Source organism: Bos grunniens, chromosome 2 (assembly GCF_055505025.1).
Source record: "Bos grunniens cultivar Pamir isolate PY7600 chromosome 2, Bosgru_T2T1.0, whole genome shotgun sequence".
Classification (NCBI taxonomy): Eukaryota; Metazoa; Chordata; class Mammalia; order Artiodactyla; family Bovidae; genus Bos; species Bos grunniens.
Window position 1 is genome coordinate 110,199,051 of NC_141166.1, and position 12,667 is coordinate 110,211,717.

Consider the following 12,667-nt stretch of genomic DNA (forward strand, 5'->3'; position numbering starts at 1 on the left):
TTCTAACAATCTAGGAACTCTTAATCTCTTGAAACAATTAAATAGCAACATATGTCCTAAATAGTGTTCTCCCCAGAAAGCACTGGATTTGGAGTCAAAGCCTTACTTTGGTATTTAGGAACAATGTATTTGGGAAGGCACTTATCTTCCTTGAGCCTCAATTTATCCGTGAAACAAGGATAACATATCATGGGGTTGCTATGCGAATATTTTTAAAAGACAACAAAGGGCGTCAATGTCCTCATAATTTCCTCCTTTTCTCAAATAGCACTTTGTTCATTTCTTTTCTTTTCTTTTTTTAATGTGTGTCATAGCATTAACTAGAAGCTGACCTGGGAAGCTCTTTGAAAGTACGGTCTCCTTCCCAACACCCTGGCAGAGGCTCAATCAATGTTTATTAAGTGAAGCACTTCATTTCACGAATGACTTGGCATTCTAACGGTTACAAACGCTGTCAATCAACTTACACAGAAACCATTAAGCTACCTATGGGCCAGGCATTTAACTCGCTCCCAAATCCTAGAACTCCAGGGAGGGTGAGGTACCGAAGCAAGGGATCACCAGAAGACGCGGGCCACCGAGCAGTGACGTATTTCCGGCGCGACGTTTCCCCTCCACGCCGGGCCTGGGTTGTGGGGGGAGGGAGTCGGTTAGTGGTCTTTAGCGCCTTTTCTGGCGGCGGTAGATTTGAAGCGCTTTAAAGGACCGGACCCCGGGAAGAGGAGACTGGACTGGTGCAAGTAGGTGGCGCAGAGCCTGTGTTGTTTCGGTACCGTCCTTTGCAGCACTGCCGGGGTGCGAGAGCGGGAAGGGCCCTAGAAGAGGGGCGGAGCCGGCGCGATAGGCCCAGACCGACTTAACCGTCTTCCTCTCAAGATATTGGGGCTGCCCGATCCCAGAGGGGCCCCCGAGGATCGTGGCGCTAGCTTTGCAGCAGGTGCTGTTGGAGAGGGCTTCCAGCCGTGCCTTCCGGACCTGGAAAATGGCCCTCCCCCTGCCAGCCCCCGCCCTCCCTTCTCGGGCGCACACCTCCCTCCCTGACGCATTTTGCCGCACAAGCTGTAATATGGCGGCAGCGACGGTGGCCTGAACTCCAGGGAGCCGGGGTGATTTTGATGCTTCAAAATCGTAAGACCGAGCACGAGTGCGGGGTAGGTGGGAGGATAGGTGGGGAAACGGGACGCGTTACCTGCCATCCTGTCAGATTAGGGGTGGAGAGTGGCAGGCGAGGAGCCTGGATCTTAGGGGTTAAGATTAGAACGAAGACAGGCTTTCCCCTGCTCCGACCTTTTCCTCTCATAGCGACTATCTTGCGTAGTGTAGTGGCACAGGCCACTTAGTTCTCCCCAAACTCCAATCCAGGCTCTTCCTTCTTACCCAGAACTGACTCCAAGTTCTCCCACGTTTCTGAAGAACTGTGTGCAGCGCAGGCCTTTTAGGAGGAATTACTCTTGTAGGAAGGTGATGGCTTCGGAATTCCAAATGCTTTGGGGGAAGTGTGCGAATTTGGCTAGTCTTTAGTCTTTTAAGGTGCTGAATCGAGATCTGCAGGAATGGGAAACTTTGTCGTTTTTAAAATGTTATAAAAGCACCATTTTGTGCATTGATTTTCATTTCTTCCCACAATAGTACTTTATGCAGGACCAAGTGTTTGCAGTAGTGGTCAGAAATGCGTCCAAAAACAATTAAATGTTGTGGAAATTAGGGAGTACGGTTAATTTTCAGTAGTCAAAACCAGATAGAAAAAGTGAGTCTGTGGACTACCGTTTGGCAAAGAATGGCCGGTTTGTACAGATGATGGAGAGGGGGTGTGTAAACAGTTTTGAAATCGCGGTTTAAAATCCATAAAAGGCACCGACATCTAGAATGGCTGTTTCTCTAATTCATGTTTTTTATATATGCGACAATTTACCCGTTTTATCACTCCTTTTTTTTTAGTTTAATCATTTAAGATGGGATCTTCTCTATAAGGGATTACATATTACATACATTTGTTTTAAACAGAGCTCCCTTTACCTTAACGTTTTCTTTATGGTTCAAGAGTATTGGTGTCCTGAGATCCTAATGGCGTCTTGTAGTAGGATTCTGTGCCTTTTTAAAAATTTTGTTTACTTTTTAAGGTTTTTGCTTTTGCGAACTTTTGTCAGGGTTGCCTTTCCCTGTTGTCAGGAGTGTACAAGTAAGAAAACTGACAAGGTTCGAAATTTTGAGTTCTTTTCTGATCCGACCATCTTTCTGAACCTCAGGTTTTTTTTTTATCATCTATAAAATTATATTCTAATTTCAGGCTATTATCAAGCTGTGGGCTTCAAAAGTAAATATTCAGGTTTGTTAAAATTCTGTGTGAAATTAGCTTTGAGTAAGAGCTCAGTGGCTCCCCTAGGAGTGAAAAGCGCACATTACGTTTATTGTGACTTACACAAGTCTTTGATTTTTGGTGCTTGATACTGTGGTCTTGCAGTATCGGTGTTCTTTTGGTAAAGTCTTTATTCTTTTGATATTTTGCATATTTTAAATTAGATTTCCTGTCAGGCAGCATCCATTCTCCCAAACATCAGGAAATTGGTAATAGTTATAGTAGGATGAGCTAGTTCTACTAGTTGTCAGGACACCATCTACAGTTCTTCAAGTGTTGCTCTTTTGAGAAATATATGTTGATGTTTTCCCTTATTGTTTTATTTATAGGATATTTCAACAGGATTAGAATGTATTATTTATTCTCTGTATCCTCAAGTACTAATGTGTCTTACTTGTTATATGTAGTTGGAATCCATAGATAATTAATTGAGGTTATTTGAAGAGTTTATTGCAAATCTATCTGCTGCACTTTTTTTTTTCTTTAATATTAGTACCAGTTTTTAGTTTTCATTTAAGTGTCAGTGGTTTTGACCTGGTTTAATGAATATATGGTCTCCATAAGAACTCCGTATATTTTTATTTCTGTAAGGCAAATCTTGCATCTTGAAATATACTACAGGCAGTGTTATAAATTCTCTGTATGCTGTAACTGGGACTTTGTACTTTTAGTACCAGACAGGAAATGTTTTACACTTCGTTTTAGTTTGAGTAGTGGCTTAAAATGATTACCAACTTGTTCTTGGAATTTAATTATGTCATACTTGTGGTTATCAATTTTTGATATTAAAATGGTTATTTTTAAAGCATGAATGATTCCTTAACCTACTTATTTTTAAATTGCATGAAGCCTGATTGTATATATTAATAAGCTACTGTTAATTGTGTATAAACTTTAGCTTAAGGTTTATTCATAATTAAATCTTTGCATCGTGGTCACTTGATAAAAAGTAAAATTATGTAACCATTATTTGGAATATTTATGAATAAGCTACTTTCTTTCTTTAATTGGAGGATGATTACTTTACAATATTGTGATGGTTTTTGCCTTACATCAATATGAATCAGGCACAGGTTATAAGCTACTTTTAAGAGTGAAGCTATAATCTTAACCAGAAAACTCTTGCTTTTTTGTTTTCCACTTGTGACTTTGAGCCAGTCACTTCAACTCTCTAGTCTTCTTGTTCCCAAGTCTATACACTTAGAAGATTGGACCAGATTACCTATTTCCTTCAAACTTCAAAAATCTGTAATTTTTTATTTAGGAGTTACTGGATTAAATAACACAGTGCTAGGATGGTTTGGTTCTCTCTCTTGAGACAGTGGGATAAGTTTATTGTTATAAGAGCTTAGATAATTGCAGGTACAATATTAAGAATATTAGCAGAGATTCCCCAGTTGGTATATGCTTTTTAGTTTGCACTAGCATAGTTGTACTAGATTTTTGTCTCTCAGATTGTACGTGCAGTAAGTTATTTAACACCAAACTTGGCATCATACCAACTTTTCTCTTTTTAAGTTTTCTGGAGGATTTAGAAATTTAGTAAGTGCCTGAAAGTGAAGTGAGTTAGTTGCTCAGTTGAGCCCGGCTGTTCGTGACCCAGGGAGTGCAGCCCACCAGTCTTCTCTGTCCTTGGAATTCTCCAGGCAAGAATACTGGAATGGATGGCCATTCTCTTCTCCAGGGGATCTTCCTGACTCAGGGCAAACCCAGGTCTCCTGCACTGCAGGCAGATTCTTTACCATCTGAGCCACCAGGGAAGCCCTACTAACTGCCTGTACACTGTTAATCATGTTTTTACCAGTACAGAGGTTTGTGACTGTCAGAGACACTACAGGAAAAGGAACTATATGGAAGATCAGAGTTGCCTTTTCTGACACCCCAGAATGTCAACTTATTTGTACTTAGTTCACTAACAACCTGGCATTCATAAATGTATTTAGATATCTTTTAACCAGTCCGTTTTTATTTCTCATTTGATTTCTGTGAACTACATTAAGGTAGAGAGTAATATAAAATGTGATGTTAGATTGCTATCTTTGAAAGTTTTCAATATCTGCTATACTTTTAATTAGTTTAACTTAATATGATTGCACTTAGAGGTGCAAGTCTTCTATGAAAATTGCTACCTGTTTTATTAAACTTAAACAGATGAGAACTTCCCATCTTTATTTCTTGGACTTGAACTGAAAATGCTCTCTTATAGTGGATTCTGTTTAAAGAAAAGAAAATAGACACTTTGTTAACAGAATGCAGCCCCAGCAGGCATATCTAAAGAATAAGCTCCTTTCAGTTGTGGAATAGGCTGAGAGGATTTACTCACTATAGATACATATTAGCAATACTCCTGTGGGAAGCAGTACATGTGGGAGAAAAGGCGCTGGGCAAGTCCTCTGCTCAAGCCTTAACTAGCATTCTGTTTGGCAGTGTAGTGCTGGACCAGGCATTGTGCTTGGTGTTGAAGATAGGTTCTGAGTTCAAGGAGTTTGTTATTGTTTAGTTGTTAAGTTTCGTCTGACTCTTTTGCGACCCTATGGACTGTAACCCACCAGCGCCTCTGTCTATGGGATTCTCCAGGCAAGAATACTGGAGCAGGTTGCCATTTCCTTCTCCAGACAAATTTATGATAATGAAAATAAAATTCAACAAACAGTCATTTTAACTTCAGAGAGTCAGGGTGAAATTCCTAGAGTGTACTTTGGCTGTGTTCAATCTTTAAGGACAATTAAGAATTAACCAAGGGAATCAGAAAGGGCAAAGACCTGCTTGTCATTGTAATAGTTAAGAGTATTTAATATCTCCATTTTCAAGACTTAGTACTCTGCAGACTCCCTCAGACTGTGTTAAACTTCCAAGTAATTCTTGGAATTATGAATGTAATTCCATGTAATAAAGAATGTAATAAAGTCACTGCATTATTTATTGCCTAATTACAAATTTCACTTTCACTTTGGGGCTTCCCTGGTGGCTCAGCTGGTAAAGAATCTTCCTGCAATGCGGAAGACCTGGGTTCAATTCGTGGGTTGGAAAGATCCCTCAGAGGAAGGTGTGGCAACCCACTCCAGTATTCTTGCCTGAAGAATCCCCATGGACAGAGGAGCCTGGTGGGCTACAGTCCACGGGGTTGCAAAGAGTTGGACATGACTCAGCAACAAAGCACGATTACAAATACCATGTTTTTTTACTATATGTTTTAATAATTAGTTGTCTGTGTCCTTCTGCCCCCATCTCCAACCTTCATGTTACTTTAAGTGAATATGGAAATTATTTCATGTCTGAAGCTACAAGATTAAACTTTTTACTTATGAATTTGTTTCATCTCTGATATTTTTATGAAATATATTTGTTGCAGAAGTTTCAGGTAGAGCAGTGGTAAAGAATCCACCTGCCAATACAGGACGCATAAGAGACACAGATTCGACCCCTGGGTCATGAAGATCCCTTAGGGTAGAAAATGCTAAGCCACTCCTGTGTTCTTGCCTGCAAAATTCCATGGACAGAGGAGCCTGGCAGGCTGCAGTACATGGGGTCACAAAGAGGTGGACACAACTGAGCTCAAGAGCACATGGCATATCATACATCCTCAGTTCAGTTCAGTTCAGTCGCTCAGTCGTGTCCGACGCTTTGCGACCCCATGAATCGCAGCACGCCAGGCCTCCCTGTCCATCACCAACTCCCAGAGTTCACTCATACTCACGTTCATCGAGTCGGTGATGCCATCCAGCCATCTCATCCTCTGTCGTCCCCTTCTCCTCCTGCCCCCAATCCCTCCCAGCATCAGAGTCTTTTCCAATGAGTCAACTCTTCGCATGAGGTGGCCAAAGTACTGGAGTTTCAGCTTTAGCATCATTCCTTCCAAAGAACACCCAGGTCTGATCTCCTTCAGAATGGACTGGTTGGATCTCCTTGTAGTCCAAGGGACTCTCAAGAGTCTTCTCCAACACCACAGTTCAAAAGCATCAATTCTTCGGCGCTCAGCTTTCTTCACAGTCCAACTCTCATATCCATACATGACCACAGGAAAAACCATAGCCTTGACTAGACGGACCTTTATTGGCAAAGTAATGTCTCTGCTTTTGAATATGCTATCTAGGTTGGTCATAACTTTTCTTCCAAGGAGTAAGCGTCTTAATTTCATGGCTGCAGTCACCATCTGCAATGATTTTGGAGCCCAAAAAAATAAAGTTTGACACTGTTTCCACTGTTTCCCCATCTATTTCCCAGCATTTAATATTTTGAAATGTTATTGCATTATATATTATTGACATATTAAAGTGACTATGATACTCTTGATAAAATATTTGTAATTCTATCTGCTTAGAAGAAACTTAATATACATTAAAATGTTAAAAGTTATGGCTTAATTTTACTCAACTTTTTTCATGAGCTTGTTAGCTCTACTGATTATCTTTAAAAGTATTTTCTTTATAAATAAAGTAGATGGAAGTAAGTATCAAATACTCAGATTTCTGAGGAAGTCGGGCAGGTGAGGTGAATGCAAAAGCTCAAGTAAATGATAAATGGTAACAGCTAACATGCAGTAGTGGAAACTAGGTCAGACTGGAACATATGTACCTCATCTGATGGGGTATACAATGCTGATTGCTGTACAGGAATGGGGCATGTTGCTCGATACGATGATTTTTTTTTTTTTAATTATAGCTACATTTTACTGGAATAGCTGCAACTCATTTAGATTAAACAACTATGCAGTGAACAGTTCACCTGCAGATTATTGCTCTGAAAGCTTTCTTTGTGAACTATTCTTAGGAAATTCATGACTTATTGTATTGAAATTGTGTAGACTTGATTTTTGTCCTGAACTGTGTTTTTGTTATCCGTCAGTACTGTTTTCTCTTTGCATACATGCTGAGTTGCTTCAGGTATGTTTGACTCTGTGCAACCCTATGGACTGTAGCCCGCCAGGCTCCTCTGTCCAGAGGGTTCTCCAGGCAAGAATGCTGGAGTGGATTGCCATGCCCTCCTCCAGGGTTCCTCCCAACTCAAGGAACCGCATCTCTTGCATATCCTGCATTGGCAGGCAAGTTCTTTACCACTAGCGCCACCTCTTTACTCCTCAAAAAGAAAAAAAAAATTGACTAGATGTTTGTGTTGCATTTTTTAGATAGTGTAATAACAGGAAATCATAATTAAAGAGGGAGTACTATATCCTATTTTTGATTAGATAAATTCTGATATCAGTAATGTTAGAGACATAGCATTGAGCCATCTTTTGTGTCATCATTGTTCTTCATTAGCTACTAATGTTAGAACATTCACATACTTAAGATATTTATATAGTGCTTTTAATAATAATTTGCTATCTTTCATGTTTCTTAAATTTAAAGCATATTTGATTTGTTGTTTCAAGATACCATTTAAATCTGTTTCTAAGAAAAGTATCCCTGTGTGGTGTTACCTAAATGCGTATTATAACCACACAGAGACATGCACATTATAATCTTAGAGTGTATGTACATTTTTAAAATTATATTATGAATTTTTTATTTATAATAGCAGTTATGTTTATTAAAGAAGTAGAAAGAAGTACAGTGAGGCAAAAACACTCTTCAGTGTTTTTTTTTGTAATTGGAATATAGTTGGCTTACAATGTTGTGTTAGTTTCTGTGATTCACATATAGTGAATCAGCTATACGTATACATACATATATCCCCACTCTCCAGTCTTAAAACCAAATACTGTAGTGATTATTTCCTTTGAGTCTTTTTTTCTCTTTTGTAAATCTTTGAATTTGAAGGAGTAGTTTATGTGATTATAATAATATTACATTACTGTTTTATATCTTGACTATTTTTAACAATTATGAACATTTTCCAAGTTATTGATCACTGTAAGCATTGCTTCAACAACTGTGATATTTTGTTCAACTATCATTTTTCATAATACTGAAAAGGTTACTTCGGATAGTATAAAAGAAGCACTAACATGGCCAACTTTATACATGAAGGCTTTCTAAAATAGTTCCTTACAGTAGATTCCTAGCAATTGGATTTTTAAGGTATAAACCAGTTTGAGGTATAAACAGTTTTTACATACATTTCCAGAGGATTTGCTTACTGTATTGGGAATTATTCCTTTAAAAGATCTTTGCTAGTTTAATAAGCAGAAAATTATCTCATTTGGTTTTTCTTTAAAAATATTTTCTTGATTATAAAATTATACCTGTTGAAGAAAATTTGGAAAACAGAAATACATAACAGTTACCTTTAAATTCATGACCAAGATATTATCAGTGTTAATATTTTGCTGTAAATCCTTTTAAGTGTAATTGACATATAACTTTAAATTTGTTTCAGCTGTACAACATGATCACTGTGTATATGATTATGTGTGTGTAATTCACTGTGTATGTGATTGATGGCAGTGATGGTCTAGTCGCTTAGTCATGTCCAACTCTTGCGACCCCATGGACTGTAGCCTGCCATGCTCCTCTATCCATGGGATTCTCTGGGCAAGAATACTGGAGTGGGTAGCCATTCCCTTCTTCAGGGGATCTTCCTGCCCTAGGAATCAAACCCTGGTCTTCTACATTGCAGGCAGGTCTTTACCTACTGAGTTATGACCGAAGCCCATGTGTATGTGATTAAGTGTATATATTACAGAATGATCACCATAGTAAGTCTAGTTAACCTTCACCTCACGTACAGATGTTTTTTTCATTGTGACAAGATCATCTGTTTAACAACTTTCAAATACAGAGCACATATTACTCACCATGCCGTACCCTGTATTTTTGGAGCTTCCCAGGTGGCGCTAGTCGTGCAGTGCAGGAGATGTAAGAGACATGGGTTTGATCCCTGGGTCGGGAAGATCCCCTGGAGGAGGGCATGGCAACCCTCTCCAGTATTCTTGCCTGGAGAATCCCAGGGCAGAGGAGCTTGGTGGGCTACAGTCCACAGGCTCACAAAGAGTCAGACAAGCTGAAGAGACTTAGCATGCACGCATGCACACTATTTTCTTGGGACTTTATAAGTTCAGATTTGGGGGGGGGGTTCTTTTTGTTTTATGATTCCATGTATGAGATTGTACAGTATTTGTTTTTCTCTGCCTGCCTCTTTTCACTTAACACAATGCCCCTGAGGCCCATCCATGTTGTCAGAAGTGGAAGGATTTTCTTCCTTTTTGTGACTAAATAATGCTCCTCAAAGTGTGTGTGTGACACATTTTCATTATCCACTTATCAGGGACACTTAAGTTGTTTCCATGTCTGTAGGTAATGCTGCATAATTCATGATTCATTAATATTTTGATGTAAATCCTGTTTTTCCTTTTAGTTTTATTGAAGTACAGCACTGTGCAAGTTTAAAGTGCATAACATAATGAATTGACTTACACATTGAGGAATGATTGTCACAATAAGTTCAGTTTAACATCCACCATCTCATACAGATACAAGGGGAAAAAATGATGCTTTTTCCTTGTGATGAGAACTTTTAGAATTTTATTCTCTTAGCAACTTTCAAATTGCCACACAGCAGTGCTGTGTTAACAGTGTTGTATATTACATCCTTAGGAGTTACTTATCTTATAACTGAAAGTTTGTACCTTGTAACCGTTTTATCCAGTTCCCTCAAGCCTAGCCCCTGCCTCTGGTAACCGTAAATCTGATATCTTTCTCTCTGAGTTCGGTGTGTTTGTGCATGTGTGAATGCATGTTTGTGTGAATATATTTTTAAATTTACTTTCAGATTCCACATACAAGTAAGATCATACAGTATTTCTCTGTCTGACTTAATTTCACTTAGCTTATTGTCTTTAAGGTCCAACCATGTTGTTGCAAATGGCAGAATTTCCTTTTTTTATTGAATGATATCTTTTTTATGTGCATTTGATATGTGTAAAATTGGAATCTTACAGATAATACTGCTTGCTAACTTGCTTTCTTTCGCCTAATATGAATATCTTCTCATCTATGAGTGGTCTTTGATAATTTTTCTTTTTCAGTTTTATTTTTAAAGAACTTTTAATGGTAGTATTAGTGTGCTTTAGTATTAGTAGTGGCAAAAAATTGAAAAGTTAATACAGTAAAAAAAATCTTACCCATCTTCCCCAGCTACCCATTTCCTCTCCCACCATATGCGTCTGTATTAGACAAAACACGTTTTTTAAAAGTTATTTTGAAAAAATACAAAGAAAATATACCATATACATTTCTGTGGTTTGTTGTTGTTGTTGTTGTTTTTACTTAAAAGGGCTGGGGGATAGCAGATAACCAGCTTCCTCATTCCTTTTTATAGCCAGTTACTTGTACGGAGGTCATATGATTTATGTAACCTCTTCCTCCTTTATGTACAGTTAGCTTTATGGCCTTTTAACTATTACAAGTGATGGTGCCTTGTATGACCTTGTACATACCTTATTTCGTGAATGACATATAAATTCCTCGGAATAGGGCTATTGAGTCAAAGGGTCGTGAATGCATTTGTAATGTGTGTTGTCACAGTGGCAGAGGATTATCAGATTTACCCCTTTGCTAGCGTCGGTAATATATGAGGTCAGCATTTTTTATTTCCTTCAATCCAGTTGGTGAAAATGTTACCTTTGTTGTTTTAACATGTAAGAATATGATTTCCAATGGCTAGATGAATACCATCCATTTCATGATGATATCGTTTATTTAACCAATTTCTATTACTATACAACTTCTTTTTTTACTATTATAAAAAGCACTACAGTGACAGTATATATGAATTTTTTTTACCCTTAAAGTCCTTTTCACTACATAATTTTGCTATTTTTTTCACTTAAACATTTTTTCCATGTTATATTAAAAATTATATTTTCATAAGCAGCATAGCAGTCCATCATATGAATATTTCTTAATTTACTTGTCATGTTAGACATTTAGGTTTTTTTTTCGTTTTGTTTATTTTTTATAGAAGTATAGTTAATTTACAATGTTGTGTTAGTTGAAAGTGTACAGCAGAGTGATTCATTTGTGTGTGTGTGTATTCAGTGTGTGTGTGTATTCTTTTTCAGATTCTATAATTTTCCATTATAGATTATTACAAGATACTGAGTATAGTTCCCTGTGCTATACAGCAGGTCCTTGTTGTTTAGCTATTTGATATAAAGACACATTGCCTGGAAAATCCCATGGACGGAGGAGCCTGGAAGGCTGCAGTCCACAGAGTCACTGAGGGTCGGATGTGACTGAGCGACTTCACTTTCACTCTTCACTTTCATGCATTGCAGAAGGAAATGGCAACCCAGTCCAGTGTTCTTGCCTGGAGAATCCCAGGGATGGGGGAGCCTGGTGGGCTGCCGTCTATGGGGTCACACAGAGTCGGACACAACTGAAGCGACTTAGCAGCAGCAGCAGCAGTGTGTCTTTGTGTATATAATTCCCAACTTCTAACTCCCTCCTGCCGCATCCCCTTTAGTAACCATAAGTTTATTTTCTATGAGTTTATTTCTGTTTTGTAAATAAGTTCATTTGTATCATTTTTTAAGATTACACATATAAGTGATGCCATGTTATTTGTCTTTCTCTGACTTACTTCAGTTAATATGATAATCTCTAAGACCATCCACGTGGCAGCACTTGGGATTTCATTCTTTTTATGACTGAGTAATATTCCATCTTGTATATATACCACATCTTCTTTATCCATTCATCTATCGACCAATATTTAGGTTGCTTTCATGTCTTGACTGTTGTAAACACTGCTGAAATGAGCATGTATCTTTTTGAACGGTGTTTTTCTCTGGTTTTATGCCTGGGAGTGGGATTGCTGAATCATATGGTAATTCAGTTTTTAGTTTTTTTAAGGAACCTGTATACTATTTTCCATAGTAGCTACACCAGTTTACATTCTCGCAGCCTCTCCAGTATTTGTTGTTTGTAAATGTTTTCAAAATAATTTTATTTATTTTTGGCCATGCTGGGTCTGTGATACACTGGCTTCTCATTGCAGTGGCTTCTCTTGTTGAAGTTCCTGGGCTCTAGAGCATACTCTTAGTAGCTGGGGCACTTGGGCTTAATTGCTCCAAGGAAGGTGGGATTTTCCCAGATCAGGAATCATATGGGTGTCTCCTGCATTGGCAGGCAGATTCTTTACCACTGAGCCACCAGGGAAGCCCTGATTTTTTTATTATGGCCATTCTGACTGGTGTGAGGTGATACCTCGTTGTAGTTTGGATTTGCAATTCTTTTAATAATTAGCGATATTCAGCACCTTTTCATGTGTGTTTTGGAACATCTGTATGTCTTCTTTGGAGAAATGTCTATTTAGGTCTTCTGTCTTTTTTTTTTTGTATGAACTGTTAGATTGTTCCTAATTACTATT

General features: G+C 38.3%; 1 protein-coding gene across 12 annotated transcripts in view; it reads left to right on the forward strand.

Moving 5' to 3' along the window:
• The first annotated feature begins 621 nt into the window (after nt 1-621).
• PPIG (peptidylprolyl isomerase G) overlaps nt 622-12,667 on the forward strand; it is a 45,844-nt gene continuing 33,798 nt past the window's right edge. For 4 of the 12 annotated variants that reach the window (XM_086356667.1, XM_086356620.1, XM_086356682.1 and 1 more), the window contains exon 1: nt 622-740. The gene's annotated coding sequence lies outside the window, so the exon portion shown is untranslated. Of the gene's footprint in view, nt 741-1,052; nt 1,152-12,667 lie in introns of those variants that run through there. The other 8 variants (XM_086356701.1, XM_086356648.1, XM_086356716.1 and 5 more) reach the window with 2 other exon arrangements.